This window comes from Pleurodeles waltl, chromosome 1_2 (assembly GCF_031143425.1).
Source record: "Pleurodeles waltl isolate 20211129_DDA chromosome 1_2, aPleWal1.hap1.20221129, whole genome shotgun sequence".
NCBI classification, from domain to species: Eukaryota; Metazoa; Chordata; class Amphibia; order Caudata; family Salamandridae; genus Pleurodeles; species Pleurodeles waltl.
In genome coordinates this window covers 1,231,798,364-1,231,819,098 of record NC_090437.1, presented here as the reverse complement: position 1 = coordinate 1,231,819,098, position 20,735 = coordinate 1,231,798,364, and the positions used below count along the sequence as shown (strand labels likewise).

At 44.0% G+C, this 20,735-nt stretch overlaps 1 protein-coding gene across 2 annotated transcripts in view; it reads left to right on the top strand.

Annotated features, from left to right (window-relative positions):
- LOC138250038 (charged multivesicular body protein 3) overlaps nucleotides 1–20,735 on the top strand; it is a 331,776-nt gene that overhangs the window by 217,703 nt on the left and 93,338 nt on the right. The window lies entirely within an intron of this gene.

The following is a 20,735-nucleotide window of genomic DNA, read 5'->3' as shown; positions in this document are numbered from 1 at the left end:
TAAACTTCTTTCCCAATTTTTTTTAAAGAAAAACAAGCCATTGGGAAGACATCAGTAGTACTAAAAGGAACACTGATCAACATTGAGGGATTCATACAATACCTATCATGACTGCAGTCTATCTCCTCTCCTTGAGCAAGAAGGCAAACTAAGTATTATGTAGTAACAGTAGAATGGGAAAAGCTATAGAAATAGGTAATAATAAGGTAAAAAGTTATTTAGAAAAGTCTGTAAATATTCCTGGAATCTGGACATCTGCAGTATATTGCAGCGTCCTAATGATCGTTCGTACAGGTGCTTCTTGAATAGTAAATAAAAATTCAATTGAAATAATCTAAAAACGTCTTATCAAACAGAATTTCTTTGATTGGTTGGCACTGAAATGCGTGACAAAGAGAAAATAATTCAAAGTGGTGGGATAATACTTGCCTCTGTGTCTTTAATAAAACGTATACTATTTTTCATGAAACACTTGGAAATTGTATTTTTTTGTGGCAAGGCTGCTAATGTTATGCTATTTTTAAAGTATGTTTACTAACAATCAGGTAGGTGTAGCTGTGGGTTGGCTGTAGAATTTACGAAATGTATTAGTATTGACCCAATCTGCTGATCGGAGAATGTCCTCTAAACGTGAACCTGCCCAAAAGGCTTTGGATGCCATTGCTCCAGAGAGGAATGGGCTTCGAAAATGGAAGTGTCAATACTATCCATGGACATTATCCATTTAATCTGTCTAGGCAAGTGGGAGAAGATGCTGATTTGTGAGGTACTCTGAAGGAAATGAGGAGTTAGCATTCAGAGAACGTTGTGAGAGGACTGATGGTTTTCTCATAGACATTTAAACAATTACCCACACATAATTTAGGTTTGTTTGGGGAAATAAGGATCGAAAACAGAAACACAATTTTTCTTTGTTCATTTTGTAACATCAAAACACTCATTCAGGTGTAAAATGTCTAGTCAAAATGTCCAATGCGCTTACATTGGAAAGACGTTTTATGGAAACTAAACACAACAACATGGTAAACTTTGCTGAAATCCTCTTAAGTGATAATGAAATGTCTTCTGACAAACATGTTAAGCACCAAATTAACATCCTGCAGTTGACTGTACTTTATAAGAGAAGGATTATAAAATATTACCCCCTTTAAAATGCTGCATACAAGAGGATAGTCTCCAGTTGGATTAAAAAGAACTGCTTGTCCAATGAGTTTTACCATCATTAGCTTTTGAAGCCAGGAAGTTCACAATTAAGATGACATCAACTGAAAAGTGGTCAACAGACTTTCCCAACCATCAGCTTGACCAAACAGCTCCTGATAATCTGTATGCTTTAGTGGTTCCAGGGCCCGAGATTTTCAGATATATTCTGCAACTTCTGACAAAATGCCTATAGTGGACCAGAAATCTTCCAAGAATTTAGGGTCAGAGTTATGTTCAATATAACTTCATGCATGTGGCCCTGAGAATTGAGAAGTAGCCTGGGAAAAATAGTTTTGAAGATTGGAAATTCTACTGCCAGTTCCAACAAACTTGGGCACTGCCAAAAGAGAGCTATCCGTATTAAGGATGCTTTCGGGCATCTGACTTGAGCTAACACTCTGTTAATCATAATAAATTGAGGAAATGGGTAATACTAGTCCTGGTACAAAGTGTCCATTACCAATACTAACTGATCTTGTCTCCAACTGAAGAAGCACTGAAGGCGAGAGTTCAGATGTGAGGCAAAGAGACCTATTGGAAAAGGAACCCATTTGTGACAAATCTGTTTGAATATGGAAAGATGAAGTGTCTAATTGCTTGATTCTTGGAGATGCCATGAGTACTAATCTGCCTTATGTTGAGGCATCCAGGAAGGTATTCGCCCCTGACAGACAGATTGTGATGAAGGCAGAACTCCCAAAAACCTTTTATGTCAGTTCTGCTAAAGAACTGGATGATCTTCCCCTCCTAGATGATTTGTGTTTGACTGTTGCCAGATTGTTCATATGCAGGAGACTAGAACAACTTATATTTTTTAACAAAGCTTCGAATTGCAAAGGATCCCACAAGCATCAATAAACAATTTATGTGTATGTTAGACTCGTCTTGTCACCATGTACCTCCAGTCAAGAACTGAACACCTCGGGCACCCCAACCTGCAGACTTGCATCTGACTCTGATGCTAGATCTAGGGCAGAAGCAAAAACTGTTCTGCTGTTCCAGGCATTTTAGTCCCACCACTGAAGCTCTAGTTGAGAATCCTGATGTAGAGCTATTATGTCAAAGTAAGCAAACACTTGCAGATGGGGCGGATTTTCAATCTTTGAAGGTCTCAATAATAAAGAGGTCCTGGAAAAAGAGCTTGTATCTTAGAGAAGAAATGCAATTCTTGCTAAAGTTCTCAGGGAAATGGATAAGATCTGGGGAATTTGAAAAATTCAAATTTTATATGCTTGACTTTGGACAGGAGGAGATGTAGAGTGGAAGTATCTGAATTTATTAGAAAACCCAAAAACTTAATTCGTCTTGAGGGATTCAAAATGAATTTTTCCGGATAGAGAATAAAGCCCAAATCTTGAAGATGAGATAAGTGTTTGCTTCTGTAGAGTTTATATGTCCTGGACCTAAATAAAATACTGTCTAGATAAATAGACAAACGAATATCCTGATATGTGAGGACTGCAACTTCTAGTTACATGATTTTTGTGAAACTCCAAGGTGCTGATGATAATCTGAACGGAGGGTATGAAAATAGGTATGTTTGATTGTTTCATTGAAATTAAAGGTATTTTCTGAAGAGGGATAAACCAGGATCGTTAGTTTTGATTCCCGGAGGTTTATACGGACCAACCTTTCCCCACATAAGGGGAAATTCTTATAAGAATTGTAGTCTACATTTTGCAATGATGGTTTACTATGAACTGATTGAAATGTCTTAGGTTTATAACTATATGTATCTTTTTTTTTTTAACTGAAAAATAGTACTCTGGAAACCGGATGGATGAAGGTTAGTTTCTTGTATTGTTTTTTGTAGAATAAATTGAACTTCTTTATATACTAAAGAGCCTAAGTCTTGTGAAAAGGTTAGGGAGTAACTCTTGAAAGGCAGTAGCATAAAGGTTGATGGAATAATGCTAAACTGTAAACAGCACCCAAGGGTCTGCGGTAATAGTTTGTCCTTTTGAGGGAAACTTTTTTTTAAACCACCCTCTACAATACTTAGGACAGAAATTTGACTTACCAGTTTGAGTGGTTCTTTGTGCAAGTGGGCCACAAGATCTAAACTTTCTACCTATCTGTGGGAAGAACTTGGGCATAAAGTCTTGAGTGTAAAAGATGGAGCCTCTATAATTTTGAAATCTGGAATAGCACCCGACAAAGAGATGCCTTCCCTTTTTTTTTTTTTTCGTAAACACATTTTTATTGACGTTTTCAGTCATTAAACGATCATACAGTCATAGTGAAGTACAACATTTTCCGGTGCAATAGCTTAGCCTATTCAACTCTTGTTAAGTATACTATTGAGCTGGGTCTTTAAAAACTTGCTATCATCCCCCCACCTCTCCCCAAGTGAGTCGAGATTCGTGTTGCAGGATGAACATTGTGCGATGAAGTCATGTGTGCGCCACCATCCCTTGTAGGAGACAGCATCAAGGGCCTGCCCAGTATGGATGCCTGCTGTCAGGTGTGATGTGGTCCGGTTTTATTAGTTCGCCTCTTATTCAGGAGTCCGGGCAATCGGGTCACCTTCTTCCGTGGCTTCCATTACCATGTCCCTTTCCCTTGCTACTTCTAGAGATCCCATCCCTCTTTTGGCCTCCCTGAGAAGGGCATCCCCCTCACATTTAGCCCATTTTTCTAATTCCCTTTTCCATTGAGTTATCTTTGGGCCTGTCAGGTTTTTCCAAGTCATGGCAATCTCCCTCTTGGCCAAGACATAGGCCAGGTCCTGGGATCTGCTAGTGACCTTTGTTTTAGACATGTGTGGGAACAATCCAAGTAAGCAATGGCCCATTGTACAGGGAATCACCTTGTCCACTGCTCTTGCCACTGTCTGGGTCACCTGTCCCCAGAATGTCCCTAGTGTTGGGCAATCCCAAAACATGTGCTTGAATTCTGCACAGAGAATCCCACACCTAGGGCATTTTGTTCCGTCTGTGCTGAAATGCCTCTTAATCTGACCGGGGGTTAGATAAGCTTGATGCAGCACATAAAGGTTAATAAGCTTGAATCTGGCATTTCTAGTTGGCCTGGGGGAGCCCTCCAGTATTTGCTCCCACGCCTTGTCAGGGATAGTGGCGCCCAGATCTTTCCATTTTAGTCTAAGTTGAGCCAACGGGAGAGTCTTATCCAACCATATTCTGCCATATAAATTTGTGACCGCTTTTATCTTACCCGTTGAGGTCGTCAGATAGGTACAAGTTGTCTGTATTGGGGGCTCCACCAATCCCGCTCGCCAATGACCCCAAATACCGACAGTGACTGAGCCGTAGAGCAAAAAGTGGCCCCCGGTAGATCAAACTCTGCTCTGAGGTCCACGAATGTTGTAATTGTCCTGTCCCTAAACAGGGTACCCACTGTTTGTACCCCTGCTGCATCCCAGGTTTGGAGCCCCTCCCAGTTACCCCTATGCGGTAGCGCCAATATGGACAGCAGGAGAAGGTTTGGGGAGCAGGGGGTCTTTATCTTAGTTTTGGATAAGGAGCTTGTCTAGCATTGAATCATGGATTTCAATTCAGGAGAGTCCCCCACCCTGTTGCATCTGATCCCCAATAGCACCTCCACTAATCATGTTAGCGAAGGGGTGAATGGCTTCACTGAAGCCTCGGAATCCTGTCTGCTTGCTATCCATTGTGTGAGCCACTGAATCTGTGCCGCCAAAAAGTAGGCCTCAAAGTCAGGGACAGCCAACCCTCCATCCGTGGATTACCTTTGAAGTTTGGCCAATGCCACTCTCCTCCGCCCACTGCCTCACAGGAATGATATGACTAGTGTTTCCAGTTCCCTTAAGGTGGCCCGAGTATCCATATCGGTAATACTGTAAAATAATATAATAGCCTAGGCAGGACTATCATTTTAATAAGTACCACCCTACCCGCTACAGACAATGGACTGCAAGGCTCTCACTACATTTCCCTCGAGGATTTCTTGTGAGTCGTGATACATCCTAACCCCTAGGTAAGAGAGACAGCGCGGTTCCCATATTACAGTATTCACCTCATGAGGGGGGGGGGGTCTCAGCAGGACCTTGTCCCAATTTACTCCAAGTCCTGAAAGAGTACTGAACCTGGGGAGCATCAGCTTGGCCCCCGGCAGGTCTCTATGCATATTCCCCAGAATAATCAGCAGGTCATCGGCATATAGGGCTATGCGATGGGTTCCTCTGTCTGCTCTTATTCCCTGGCCTCCTTCTCCCCCTCGAGCTGCGGCTGCCAATGGCTCCATTGCTATTGCAAACAGCAATGGAGACAGGGGCCAACCCTGTCTAGTGCCCTGCTCCACTGTGTAGCTTTCTAATATTATCCGACCGGTGCAAACTCTGGCTGTGGTATATAGTAGCCGCACCTATGCAATATATTCAGACCCGAAGCCCAACCTGGCCATCACGGTGTAAAGGAAGCCCCATTCAAGGCTATCAAAAGCCGTCTCAATATCTACAGCAAGTACACCCACCATCTTGTCGTCGTTGGAGGGGTCCCTCATTGCTGCCAATAATCGGCGTATGTTATCCGCTGTTTCGCCCCAGGACAAAGCCTGCCTGGTCTGGGTGTATCAGATTTGGCATGTAAGGGAGGAGTCTCGTCACCAAGATCTTACAAAGAATCTTGTAGTCCAAATTCAGCATGGACAATGAACTGTACGCGCTGCATTCTGTTGCATTTTTACCAGGTTTTAGTAGGGGTACCACAACCGGCTCTTGCTGTCGCCGGCAATATTCCCCGTTCTCTGGCGGACACATAGAGGTATTCAAGCCGTGGGGCCAGCAGTTCTACGTATATGGCATAGAACTCAACCGGAAAGCCATCTTTCCCTGGTGTCCCCCCCCCCCCTTCCTTGATGGCCCCCTGATTTCTTGTTGAGTAATGGCCCCTCCCAATTGCTCTGCTGTGTCAGGAGTAAGTGTAGCGAGTGGCATCTGGACCAACTATGCCTCTGTGGTTTCTCTATCATACTGGGCGGTACTTTCATATAGCCGCTCATGAAAGGCTAGGAAATGTACATTAATTTCTTCCTGTCCATAGAGGCTATCCCCTATGTCCATTTTCATTTCCAGAATGATTGAGCCTCTCTGAGTCGGCGATGCCACCCACGCCAGCATGCGGCCCGCCTTGTTCGCCTCCCCGTGTGCCCTTGCTATGTAATTCCTATAGTTGAAGCAGCGAAGACGTTCAACGCACTCCGCTACTTTTTCTTTTTGCTCTAATATTTTATTCTGGTGGTTTGGATTCTTCAATCTTCTCATTTCTGCCTCTCCTTTTGTTCTCTGCCATAGTGGTGTCTCTAAGTAGCGTTCTACGCACCCCTACCAAACCCACTGTGCACCTCCCCCTCAGCACTACTTTAAAGGCATCCCATTCTATCAAAGGATTGCTGGTTGTGGCCTTGTTTTCCCAAAAAAATTGAGCAATATGTTGTTTCACCTCCCCCTGATATTGTGCATACTCTTAACGATTCTGGTTTTAATTTCCATGTGGGAATACGAGGGAGGAGCAGGACCCACTTTAGTGATAGCACTAGTGGATTATGGTCTGAGATAGTGCGAGCCAGGTATTCAGCGTTGTGTATATGAGAGAACACATCTGGTGTACACAGGAATGAGTCCAGTCGAACATGTAATTCATGTATATAGGTGAAATAAGAGTAATCTCTGGTGTCAGGGTACAGTCTTCACCAAGCATCAACCAGGCCCCAATGTGATTGCGAGGATGTGAATTGCTGTGCCGCTCTAGTGGTGCAGAGGGGGGTGGGAGCGGTCTTTAAAGGGGTCCGCCACACAATTAAAATCTCCTCCCAATACTAGTAGGTGTTGTAGGAATGGGGCCAGGCGGCCTGAAAGCTGTGCAAAGAATGTGCCCTGTTCCGCGTTGGGTGCATAAACATTAATCATTGCCAGCTCCCTGTCCTTCAATCTCCCCCGATTTGCTACAAATCGCCCCTCCGGGTCAATGAGACTATCCAGCAATTGGAATGGGACCCCGCGCGTATTCATATCAGGGTCCATCTGGCATAGGCATAGTAGACTTGGCCCCTCCATCGTTTCTGTATAGCCTTCCCCCCTGCTTGCGTTGTGTGTTTCATGAAGGATTGCCACCTGGACCCCTCTCCTCTGTAAGTATGAAAATACCTTATACCTTTTGACCATCGTGTGCATACCCCTCCATGAAATGAATTTATATAAGTCCAATGTAGCCATACCACTGTTCTGCCCACAGCTGCTTCTGTGTCCATCCCATCTCCATCGACAACTGCAGCCGTATTCTCCCGCACCACATCTTTAGATACAAAATTACCAAACTCTGTGACTCACATTGCCCTATAAACCTAACCCAACAAGTAACTTCCCAACTCCCCTTCCCCAGGACAAAGGGCTTTTGTCTCTCATCCAAACCTCAACAATTACCTCAACTTTCTATCAAATCTGGGGGCGGTCCCTTAGAGGAGTCTGCCATGTTGCCCGTCTCCCCGTCTTATATTCGTGATTGTGTTGTTGGGCTTGGCCTCCCTCCTGCAGGGTCCGTCATCTCTGGTTGTCCTTTCAACTTTTCATGACAGGAGGATGATACCCAGGCGAGTCTTGGAGGCCGCCTGGTGCCGACCCAGGTCCTCAAGGATAAATTCAGAGATGAGCGAATTAGATGATGCAGTCCGATGTCCCTGGAATCACTTCCAGTCCTGTCTCTTCTGATGTGCACGTTATATCTGCGTCTTGATCTGATCCTGAATGCTCCATCATGCCCCAGCCCACCACCTGGGGGGAGCCAGGGTCTGGTCCACTCAGAGAGGCCACTTTCTCCCTCAGCTTTTGGCGTTCCCTTTGCACATCTTTGTTGGAAGGAGCCGTCAATTTGTGGGCCATGCTATGTCGGGATCTCTTTTGGTGCTGTGGTTGCGGGTCTTCCATGAGATGGTTCTCTCCTGGTGGGGACTGAGTGTCTATCCACTGCCGTACTTCTTCCGGTGTGGTAAAAAACTGTGCGTCCCCCTTGGCCATCACCCTCAGTTTTGCTGGGAATATCATTTCATACTGTATCCCCATTTGCTGCAGTTTTTGTTAAGCGTCTCGAAAAGTACTTCCCGCGAAAAATCTGGGAAAATACGGACTGTGTTATTGTCTATTGTACAGTGGCCTTTCCTCCTGGCTTGGCTCAGCAAATAGTCGCTGTCCTATATAATGCAGCAAACAATCTATAACCGGCCTTGGCGGGTGGCACACTAGAACCCTATGCACTCTCTTGAGTGCGTAGATGGGAGAGAGTCCGTCCTCCGCCATCTACCGTTTATGCTAGCGCTCCAGAAACTCCACCATGTTATTCTTTTCAATGCGTTCTGGTAAGCCGATCATGTGGATATTGTTTTGTCTGGAACGATTTTCAGCATCCTCCACTCGTAGTTTCAGGTCACAAATTTGCTTCTCCATCTTGATCATATTCTTTGTTGTGTCACTAATCTTTGACAGGATCTCTTTGACTTGTTTTTCTGTTATAGACACTTTTTCGGCCAAGAGCCGGTGGTCGTCCCTGACTATAGTTAAGTCTGTGGCCAGTGCATCAATTTTCCCTTCTAATACTTCAGGAGAGGCTGCTATGGCTTGTAAAATGTCCTGAAGGATGCTGTCCCCGCTCCTCTCCACGGGGCAGGTGTTCTTGGTTCCCCGTGGTCCCAACATGGCGGTTACAGTAATGTCGTCTGTCACCTCTGCATGTTTCTTGTGGTCTACTTTTCCCATATCTGGGTCTCTGTTGTCCCGTGACGTCCTTTTCGATACTGGTGGCCAGGTCCGGTCGCCTGGGGGGACGAAGGTAAGGAAGTAACGGGCTCCTCTCCCGCTAGTGATTCTCCAGGCCCTTAAGATCCTAGAGGCTTCCTGGCCACTTCCCCACTTGTCTTGTGGGCTATGAAGTCATCCTTCTTAGGCGTGGTGTGGGATCCGCGTCATCCCACCTGCCCCTTCTCCCCCTGTGACTGCACTGTGGCGGGCTCGCGATTTTGCAATGATCCCCTTTTATTTTTGGCACTTAAGTTTTTACTGCACTGTTATTTCTCCCAGTGTGGGGTACCTCGAGTGCAGCGAGCCCCCTCCGGTGGACTGTTTCTGTGGTTTGCTACAGTAGGGGACTATTGGGCTCACCTCGGCTCACCACTCCTTCTCCTGGACAATGTACTGGTCAGAGCCCAGTGTCCTCCACTCCTAGGCCCCGTCCGTCTTCCTGGGCTTCCTGCGGCCCTCGCAGCTCTGGTGAAGCCAGGCAGTCCTCGTGCTGGGGGCTCTCTTGTTATGCAGCATCCGAAGCACCGTCAGAGATCACCCCAACTCTCTGCTCCTCTCAGTGCCACGTACTGACTTTGTGCCCGGCCCCTTACCCATAGGGCTGGTCGCTGTTCCCCAGGATCGCTGCTGCCGCCAGGGCCTGCCCCCGCGGAGCGCCTCTGTTCTCTGTCGCTGCAGGGAGGCGTAGAGCCCGTCCCTTCTCCTCGCACTCTGCAGCCTCCGCCAGTCCAAGCTGTCTTTCACCTCTACCACTCCCTGCGTGCTCTCACCGGTGTTTCGTGGGTGGTACGCGGTCTCAGGCTGCAGTGCACGCAGCAGGGACAGTTATTCTGGCTTCGGGGGTCTCGCCCGCCATCTTGGTCTCCTTGAAGCCCTCGCCGTCCAGGGCTGAAGGATTACAGGCGGGAGCCTCACCGAGAGACTTCTTCTGCCATCGGCGTTTGGCCACGCCCCCAAAGCGATCCCTTCCTTTGCTGGCCCTGGCAAAAACATGTTTTCCAAAGACTGTCCTGAGAGGTTGCTGTGCTTTGATTAAATAAGCAAACCTAGTGACATAATTGCTGGATTCTATTAAGAATGAGTCTCCAAAGAGAATTCCATGTGCCCTGATTCTGGCATCCACAGTTGCTAGGTTTGGTTTTAGAAGGAGATCTTTCCTTCTTTTATGGGCCAAAGTGGCATTGCCATTTCACAAAAGGCAAATTGTTTGCTGAGTCCACATAGATAATTCTTGTGCATCCGTAAAATAATTGTCTAGCTTGGCTTCTTCTGCCAGGTCTACAATATGGACTAATGGTCCAATCATGTCTAATATCTTGTCCTGCCAATTTGAGCAGGCTTTGTCTTCTACTTCTTGGGTTTTTGCTGAATTTAGAATATAAAATTAACATGGTTGGGTCTATAATAGGAGTTTCTTTGATATTGCTCTGGAAAGGAGGCTAAGGGGATTCTGGTTTTAATTTGTATCTAGTTTGTTTGTCCAGAGCCAAACTTAATCTACTTGATATTTAATTGCCTACATGGTCTGTAGGAAGCCATTCCATGGAATAAGGTTGATATATTAACTTCGGTCGTTTGACTACAATACAATTTTAAACTTTAAATCTCACAATTTTAGAGAAATAGTTTAATCTTTTTACTTGATGGACCAAACCAGGAATCCCAGTAATCACAGTGATTAGTGAAGGCATCAGCATCATCAGAGTCTTACCAACACTGACAAGGGTGTACTAGAATGTTACGTCACCTTGACCCTACACCCACCGGTACTACTTTGTGGGCCAGAACTTGAGAAATACTACGATATACACATTTTGCAGCAGTTGTGTTGCGCGTGAAAATGTAACTATGACAAGTTGTGGTAAAAAGCCTCAATAAAAAGAGTTTCAAGTAAATCAGAGTCTTGGCAATAACTGTCGTAATCTGTATCATGTAAGTCGTGGCCTATATTTTGGGGTAAGACATGTTTGTTATTAGCAGTAGAAGTACCCTCCTTATCAGGAGACATAGAAGGGGCACATTCATTCATTTGGTTGGAAAACCCAAGCACTATTTTCAAACCACCAGAAGATGAATTCTATTTAGCATACTCATCTTTGTTAGGAGTAATATTGGTAGTTGCATGTGTTTTTAGGTTTAGTTAATTTAGTTGAGATATTTTGGGCTTTGGTACATTCTGCGGGGGAAAGCAAAAAGTGCAAAGAATTTCTGTCAATCAAATTTTGCTTCATTACTATATATACATATTTCATAGATGACAGCACAATCTGGTGTACTGATGACTGAATAAAAAGTTAAAATGTTTCCTAAATTGTGACTTTATCCATCATTGCAATAAAAAATAAAAGGCTGAAGAAAATTTAGTATTCATGGTGAAAAATGTGTAGATAATATTTACAGTTATAATACAATATTGTAATAAATTATTAAATTGTAATGTGGAATTATTTCAAAACTGTTAAAGTACTTATTTGATAAAAGCCTCCCTCTTAAGTGCTACTGTTTGAGCCCAGCTTTGAGCTTTGGGGGCAATATTTTTTTTAGATGTTGTAGGGTTTCCCTGGGGGCCATTTTGGCCCCCAAGGAAACCATACAACAACTAAAAAAAATAGATCTATATATAGATCTATATATATAGATATATCTATGTACATGGATATATCTATAGATATATCTATGTAGATATATATATATATATATATAGAGATAGATCTATATATATCAATCAATCAAAGAGATTTATAAAGCGCGCTACTCACCCGTGAGGGTCTCAAGGCGCTGGGGACGGGGGGGGTACGGGGGGAGGGAAAGGGGCTGGGAGGTTCACAGTTCGAAAAGCCAGGTTTTGAGGCCCTTCCTGAAAAGAAGTAGGTTTTGGGTCTTGCGAAGGTGGGTTGGGAGGGCGTTCCAGGTTTTGGGTGCAAGGAAGGAGAAGGATCTGCCCCCAGTGGTGGTGTGATTGATGCGGGGGACAGAGGCGAGAGAGAGGTCAGCTGAGCGGAGGTTTCGTGTGGGGGTGTGGAAGGTGACTCTCGTTGAGGTAGGCTGGGCCTGTGTTGTGGAGTGATTTGTGTGCGAGGATGAGGATCTTGAAGGTGATCCTTTTGTCAATGGGGAGCCAGTGGAGGGATTTGAGGTGTGGAGAGATGTGTTCATGTCGGGGGAGGTCGAGGATGAGTCGTGCTGCTGAGTTCTGGATGCGTGTAGTTTGCGCTTGAGTTTTAGAGTGGTGCCGGCGTAGAGGGCGTTTCCGTAATCAAGTCTGCTGCTGATGAGTGCGTGAGTGACAGTTTTTCTAGTCTCTGTGGGGATCCATTTGAATGTTTTTTTCAGTGTACAGAGTGTGTTAAAGCATGAGGAGGTGAGAGCGTTGATTTGTTGGGCCATCGAGAGGGAGGAGTCTAGGATGATGCCGAGGTTGCGTGCGTGGTTGGCGGGGTGGGTACAGGGCCTAGCGTGGTGGGCCACCATGAGGGGTCCCAGGTGTTTTTGTGTGGGCCAAAGAGGATTATTTCGGTTTTGCTTGGGTTGAGTTTCAGGTGGTTGGCTGTGATATATATATATATATATATATATATATATATATATATATATATATATATATATATATATATATATATATATATATATATATATATATATATATATATATTTCACTTTTTTCAATATGTGTGTGGTTTCCCTGGGGGGAAAAGGGTCAGACTTGTCTAGTGGCAGTTTTAGTGCCATAAAGAAGCGCAGAAGGTTTATATGCCTAGTGCAAAGAGCAAATCTGTATTTTATATAAATAGCTGAGTACATTAGTAAAGTCAGCCATTACCTGCGCTATAATACCAATGAAATGTATGTGCGGGGTGGAGGGCGGCTATGGAGAGATGAAGGGCACTTTTGCTGGGTGGTAATGAGGGAATCCGAGGAGGAGGGAGTGGGAGCACCAATAATGATTGTTGGACTGGGCGCAGGAGTTGCTAAAGACTGTGACGAATGGTATGTGACAAGGTGTTTTTTGAGTGTCTTGAAAGAACGTGCTGATTGAGGGAAGAAGCGCAGGTAAGGTGGCCTCTACTGTTGCACGTATCTCACACACACCATTGATTTTGTGACTGTCTACGTAGGCTAGTGTTTTAGAGCAACAGTTTAGCCAATAGCAGAGATGGCATCTTGATGGATGACTGCTGCCTGCACTTGGGTTATAGAGGACCGTTCTGACATAGGATCAGAGACTGAGACATCAGATACTGAGACAGCATCTGAGGGATAGGACAATGGCGCAGACTCTGGGAGTGATTTTTCAGTCGGAGGAGTCCCATTCGATAACTCCTCTTCCAGTACATTATGAGGGAGGTGATGAGGACAGTCCTGCTGTCCCTTCGCAAGCTGTTTGTGCAACTGGGTAATAGTGGGTTAGCCCTACCCAGAGAGCAGGTGAATGCGGCGGCAAGCAGAGAGAGAGAGAGAGAGAGAGAGAGAGTGCTCTCTTGGGAGCTCCCCAATTCAGTTCAGCCCCAAATTCCACCACCCAAATCGTATTGTGGAGACATCAAAATTATCTATGGCAAAACAAACTGGTTTTGTAAGGCAGGCACCTGTGTTTTTGGTCCTGGGTTCGGCGGCCATATAGAGAAACACACTAAACCCAAACATTTCTGGAAACTAGACATTCGGGGGAGTCCACAGAGGTGTGACTTGTGTGGACTCCCCAAAGTTTTCTTACCCAGAATACCCTGCAAAGCTGAAATGTTGAATAAAAACTCTATTTTTCTCGCATTTCTGTCACACAAACTACAGGAATATGCTGGGATCCACAAAATTCCTGCCACCCAGTGACTCCTCACCTGTCCTGATAAAAACACTACCCCACTTGAGTGCCTACACCTAGTGCCTGCGTCAGGAATGGATCACCCCAGGGTCAACAGCTGCCTCATGTAAGGACCAACATTGACCGTTGTGTGATCTATTCCTGTCGCGGGCACCAGGCCTACCCACACAAGTGAGGTATCATTTTTATCGGGAGACTTGGGGGAACGCTGGGTGGAAGGAAATTTGTGGCTCCTCTCAGATTCCAGAACTTTCTGTCACCGAAATGTGAGGAAAACGTGTTATTTTAGCCACATTTTGAGGTTTGCAAAGGATTCTGGGTAACAGAACCTGGTCAGAGCCCCACAAGTCACCCCATCTTGGATTTCCCTAGGTCTCTAGTTTTAAAAAATGCACAGGTTTGGTAGGTTTCCCTAGGTGCCGGCTGAGCTAGAGGCCAAAATCTACAGGCAGGCACTTTGCAAAAAACAGCTGTGTTTTCTGTCAAAAAATGGGATGTGTCCATGTTGTGTTTTGGGGCATTTCCTGTCGCGGGCGCTAGGCCTACCCACACAAGTGAGGTATCATTTTTATCGGGAGACTTGGGGGAACATAGAATAGCAAAACAAGTGTTATTGCCCCTTATCTTTCTCTACATGTTTTCCTTCCAAATATAAGAGAGTGTGTAAAAAAGACGTCTATTTGAGAAATGCCCTGCAATTCACATGCTAGTATGGGCACCCCGGAATTCAGAGATGTGCAAATAACCACTGCTCCTCAAAACCTTATCTTGGGCCCATTTTGGAAATGCAAAGGTTTTCTTGATACCTATTTTTCACCCTTCATATTTCAGCAAATGAATTGCTGTATACCCAGTATAGAATGAAAACCAACTGCAGGGTGCAGCTCATTTATTGGCTCTGGGTACCTAGGGTTCTTGATGAACCTTCAAGCCCTTTATATCCCCGCAACCAGAAGAGTCCAGCAGACAAAACGGTATATTGCTTTCAGAAATCTGACATCGCAGGAAAAAGTTACAGAGTAAAACATAAAGAAAAATGGCTGTTGTTTTCAGCTCAATTTCAATATTTTTTTATTTCAGCTGTTATTTTCTGTAGGAAAACCTTGTAGGATCTACACAAATGACCCCTTGCTGAATTCAGAATTTTGTCTAGTTTTCAGAAATGTTTAGCTTTCCGGGATCCAGCATTGGTTTCACACCCATTCCTGTCACTAACTGGAAGGAGGCTGAAAGCACCAAAAATAGTAAAAATGGGGTATGTCCCAGTAAAATGCCAAATTTGTGTTGAAAAATTTGGTTTTCTGATTCAAGTCTGCCCGTTCCTGAAAGGTGGGAAGATAGTGATTTCAGCACCAGAAACCCTTTGTTGATGGCATTTTCAGGGAAAAAACCACAAGCCTTCTTCGGCAGCCCTTTTTCCCCATTTGTTTGGAAAAAACGAAATTTTCACTGTATTTTGGCTATTTTCTTGGTCTTCTCCAGAGGAAACCACAAACTCTGGGTACCATTAGAATCCCTAGGATGTTGGAAAAAAAGGACGCAAATTTGGCGTGGATAGCTTATGTGGACAAAAAGTTATGAAGGCCTAAGCGCGAACTACCCCAAATAGCCAAAAAAGGGCTCAGCACTGGCGGGGGAAAAGGCCCAGCAGCTAAGATGTTGAGGGAGGGGGAAAGAAACTTTAGAAAGGAACTCAGTAAAGCTTTATAGAATAACCCTTGACTGTGTTCAGCACCCAAGGATTGGAAATGATCGATCGCCATTTGTTGAGGAAACATTGTAAATGACCCCCTACAATATATAGGCAAGAAGGAAGACTTACTTGTTGGGTTTACGTTCCTGTACCTTTTTTGACCGCAGCCACAGTAACCTCTACCTTTTTGAGGGTAGAATTCAGGTCAGATGTCTTGGTAGTTGGAATTGAAGGAGCCTCTGCATCCTTAGAAATAGCTGAATAAGTGTGCACTTACAAACAAAAAGCAATTTGTGTCCACATGGACAATTCTGCGGCATCAGTAGAGGTATTATCCAATCTGGCAGTCTCTGCTATATCCAGAATACAAGAAAGGGGACCTACGATGTCTAACATTTGATCCTGACACGTTGACCAGGCTTTATCCATTGCCGTGGATCTTTTCCATATTTTGAAACAAAAGTAAGCATGTTGGGATCAATAGTAATAGTAAAAGTAGTCTGAGAAGATAACAAAGGTCTGGCACATTTGGACTTTAGCTTGGCTCTGGTCTGTTTCTCTAAGGGTAAACGGAGCTGGCTGAAATATATTCCCCCACATGATCAAACGGGAGCCATGATTACAATTGAATATCTACTGGCAGAGAGTTCCAGAGTTTACTGGCGAGGAATGAAAATCTTTCCCCTCCCCCCGTTTGTTTTGTTAACCTTAGGTAAAAGTACCAGTTTACTGTCTGGAGACCTTAAATTGTGCTGTGGTGGGTACCATTTAAACATGTTTTGTAGATACTGAGGTCCAATGCCATGCATAGCTCCATGGATAATACACAAGGCCTTAAACTTAATTGTAGTAGATTTTATCAGAAATGGAACTAAACTTAGGGACTTTAAAACGCAGCGGGCGGCTGCATTTTGTAGAGATAGTAGCTTAACTTGAGACTGCTTGTTCAAGCCCAGATACAAAGAATTACAATAAGGAATCTGATAGTATAAGGGCCACCACCACTGTCTTTTGCATATCTCAGGGGACAAAAGGAAAGATCCTTTTCAATAACTTAATTAGATAAAAGCAAGATGAGGTAATGGAATTGATTTGGTAAGAGAAGACCAATTGATCATCAGATACCACCCCCAAATCTCTGGCTTTGCTGACGGGAAGCGGACCCAGATTTTGTGACCACCAAGAAATATTCCAAACATCCAACTTATTTCCGCACAATAGTACCACCGTTTTCTCAGAATTCAATTTCATACAGTTGTCCCTCATCCACATTGAGACCTCTCTTAGGCAACTATTAAAATTAGTAGCCATCCTGCCAGCCTCAGGATGAGGACGCAACTATCTGAGTGTCATCTGCATAAGAGATAATTGAGAAGCCATATGATTTATCAGGCTTCATAAGAGCGGTAATGTAGATGTTTAACATGTGTGGGCAACAGGGAAGATCTCTGAGGAACCCCACAAGGGAGGGTGAAGGGCTTGGACTTAAAGCCATCCATCTCAACTCTCTCTTCCCGACTAAGAGAGGAAGGAGCTGAGAATTGCAAGTGCTGTTCCCCCTAATCCCGATATCCCCCAGCCAGTTGATCAAAACAAGTGATTTACCATGTCAAATGCGGCTAATAGGTCTAAAAGGACCAACGCTGCCTTGACACCCTTATCTACCAACTGAAGGATTTCCTCTGTTACACAGAGTAGCGCTGACTCTGCACAATGTTTTAAGATGGAAGCTGGGCTGGGTCAAGAACAGCATGTCAGTCCAAATAAGTCATAAGGACTTTCTCTTGTATTTTGGCTGGAAGAGGTAGACTAGAAAAAGGCGGGTCATTTTTCACTGTCATAGGGTCAGATGAAGGTTTGTTTTTTAATTAAATATGGGCAGAATTGATGTATTTTTCTAGTCTGTGGGGAAGTAGCCTACATTCAGTAGGTTATTTAAGAGTTTTGTCAAATGTACTGCTTAAATGGTGGACACCGTGTGTAGCACATATGATGGATATGGGTCTGCAGGAGAACCCGACTTGGTTGTTTCCAGCAGTTGAATGATTTTATCCACCGTTAAAATTCGAAAATTGTGTAAACCCCCGATGTTTCTGGTTTCCTTATTGCTACTGTAAGATTTATCTAACATAGAGCTGGTAGGGATACTAGAATAAGTTGCAACTGAGCGAGCTACAAATGACTCGAACACACAATTGACTTTGAACTGTAAGAACTCCACTATTTCGTGACAGAAATCTTGGTCAGAGTGAATACTTTATTTTGGTCAGCACTAGAGAAACACATAATAGTTTTAAATAATTCAGCTGTGGAGTTTTTAGCAGAATTTATCTTCTCTGTATAATATTTTGACTTTTCCCTTATGATTGCCACTTTATACTCATCACAGGCTGATTTTATAAGACAGTCTAGCTATACTATCATACTATTTCCACCACTTACACTCCAGATCTTGACAGATTTGTTTCATTTTCTTAAGTTCCAAAGAGTACGAAGGAGCAGTGGGGCGGGGCGATTCCTATAACTTTTGTTCTTTTTAGCTAGAGCAAGCGGGGTAACAGCTGCTTCGGTCCAGTAGTGATAATTCTCTGCAACACTTCCACCTACACTGTCTGTTAAAGGGATGTCCTTCAGTAAGGCCAGTTCAAGCTTAGATGTATCTATCTTCTGCCAGGGTCTCATTCTCAGCAGTTTATCAGTCCCTGTGGGACTTAAGTTAGAGACTGCACCTGTTAGACTAAAGGACACAGCCTTATGATCCATCCATACCAAAGGCAAAACCTTCTCAAATGTAAGATATGGGTTATTAGTAAAAATAGCATCCAAGATGTGATTAGCCTTATGGGTGGGCTCCTTGAACACTTGTGTTAAGGCAAAATGACTGCAACAATCAACCAAATAAAAGGTTTCCCTAGTCTCTGTGAGGTCCAAATTAAAATTAAGATCCCCCAGCACTGTAAAATGATATTGTTTCATACATGAGTCCAGCAGGCTTTGCAGTGTATTGATAAAATTAATTCTAAGGCCAGGTGATTAATATATCAATACACCCTTAAAAACACTTTACTATTTAATTGTAATGTAAACCACGAGGCTTCTCCTTCAGTATCAATGATCAGAGTAAAGCTCATTTTCAAATTGCTCTGATAAATTATCACACCCCCCAGCCCGTTTTCCTGTTGTGTCTAGTCTGTAGAGATCATAGCCAACTGGTATAGCTATTTTTAAATCCGGCTCTGAGGCTTCCCCCAGCCACGTTTCAGTAAGAAGCGCCACATCTGGAGCATGGCTTTCCATTAGTTGAGCAAACTCATAGCAATGTCTACCTAAGGATCTGGTTTTAATAGCATACAGGCTAAATATCCATTTTTGTGCTTTTTTGACGGGATAGATAAGGTCCCTTGGGTCTCAGTGTTCTGAAAGTCAGGATTTAGCATTGAGTTTGTACAAAGGTTACAGCCAGGCCAATTGAACTGGCTAAGCTGGGAGACGCAGTTGAGGACAGAACAACTAGTAGACTTAGCAGGTTTTCCTAGATCCAGAAGTGCATTCCTAGAGAACACCACCCACTCTGATCAGCCAGGGGTCCCGGCACCAGGCGCAGTCCGGGCACGGATGGGTGCAAACAAGCTTGCCATTGGCGTGCCTTTGGCGCGACAGTGGCGCATCCACTATGCGTACGGGCTTCCTGGCCCACGAAGTAGCCCACCATAGAGGGCATGACTGCGTAATAAACCAATGGGGCAAAGGAAAGCACTAACAGGCTCCCCTGCCGGTAAGTACTACTTGTAAAGTAAAAAGGAACACAAGCATAACTGAATAAAACTGGGAAATTCCTCCCAGAAATGCAGCAAAGTTTAAAAGCGGATGGCAGGCATCTTCCAGTTTGGCCACAACAGTGTGCCCGTACAAGGAAAGCACAATCACCAGTGGTACATGCAGAAGCAAAGAGAATCCCAAGTTTGGGATGCGTGTATGTGCTCCCAGGCCCACTAAGTAGCCCGTCATAGAGGATTACAATTTTGCTATTTTTATTTTTGATATTTTCACTCTTGTTTGTATTTTGCTGTTTTAGTGTTATTCCCCCTCATTCGTAGGAGACCTTGGAGGAGCATTATCCTCAAAACCATATGAGGAAACCTCACAATAGCACAATAATTTGTTTTAAAATTGCTGTTTGTTCTGATTTAGCTGATGGTTGCATCGCTATGGCTTTGCACTTTCTGGCTTCCCCCGCAGATTGGGCTAACATAGTTTGAGACATTAAATTAATTACAGTATTTTCAAAATTCTTTGTAATCTGATTCATCGGTGAGGAAACAGCTTGAGGATTGAATAAAACCATTAAAGTTATTCCGGAAATCTTCCCTGTCATCATCATTATCATCAAAGAAAGAGAAAATGCCCAGATCCATTATAGGAGAAAAGGAAAAAACGAAGTTACTGTCTGAAGAGGCAGACATTTAAATGTGGGTGCTAATGGGTTAACAAAACCTAGGCAAAGTTAAAGAGAAATTAATAATACCTATCTTAACTGTGACCAGCAAGAAAAGAGGACTGTTTGCAGTCAAGATAGATATTATAGGGGTTCCTGGGCCCTCATTAGTCATAACTAGTCCTACTTTTTTTTTTTTAACACTTTTATTTTGCATTTTAACAGGTTACCGGACCCATACCATATGTCATGTTAAAGGTATTGTGTACCTTACAATATGAGTTACAGAGTTTACACTTACAAAATACAATGACCGCTGTTACACTAATTCCCCATGTCACGATAACATATAAAGACATAAAAAAATATGTTACAGCCCCCTCTCATTGTGGAAAAGAGTTTGAGGCCTTCATTCTGGGTGTAGAACCCCTGGAGAGGTGCTCTCTGTGTCTGGCGGGGACATAAGGTAAATGCCTGCTGCTCGCAATGTTCTGGACATCGTCAGATTGATTGAGCCCACCTGCCCTCTGTCTCTGTTTGTAGGTGTTGAATGGGCGCCATGTTGTGTTGAATTTGGCTAGCTTTCTCCGCATCATTGCTGTCAGTTTCTTCATGGCATAAATCAACCAAACCCTCCCCCACCAAATGTTCAGAGATGGGAGATTAAACACCCCTGGTGGTGGTTGTGGGAAAAATCCTATCCGCCCAGGATCTCCCAGTAGGGCCAAGAGAGGACTGAGAGGCAAATAAATGTTAGTGACAAGTGACAGTGTGTATCATGTGAAAGACCTCATTCCACAACGACTGGACATGAGGG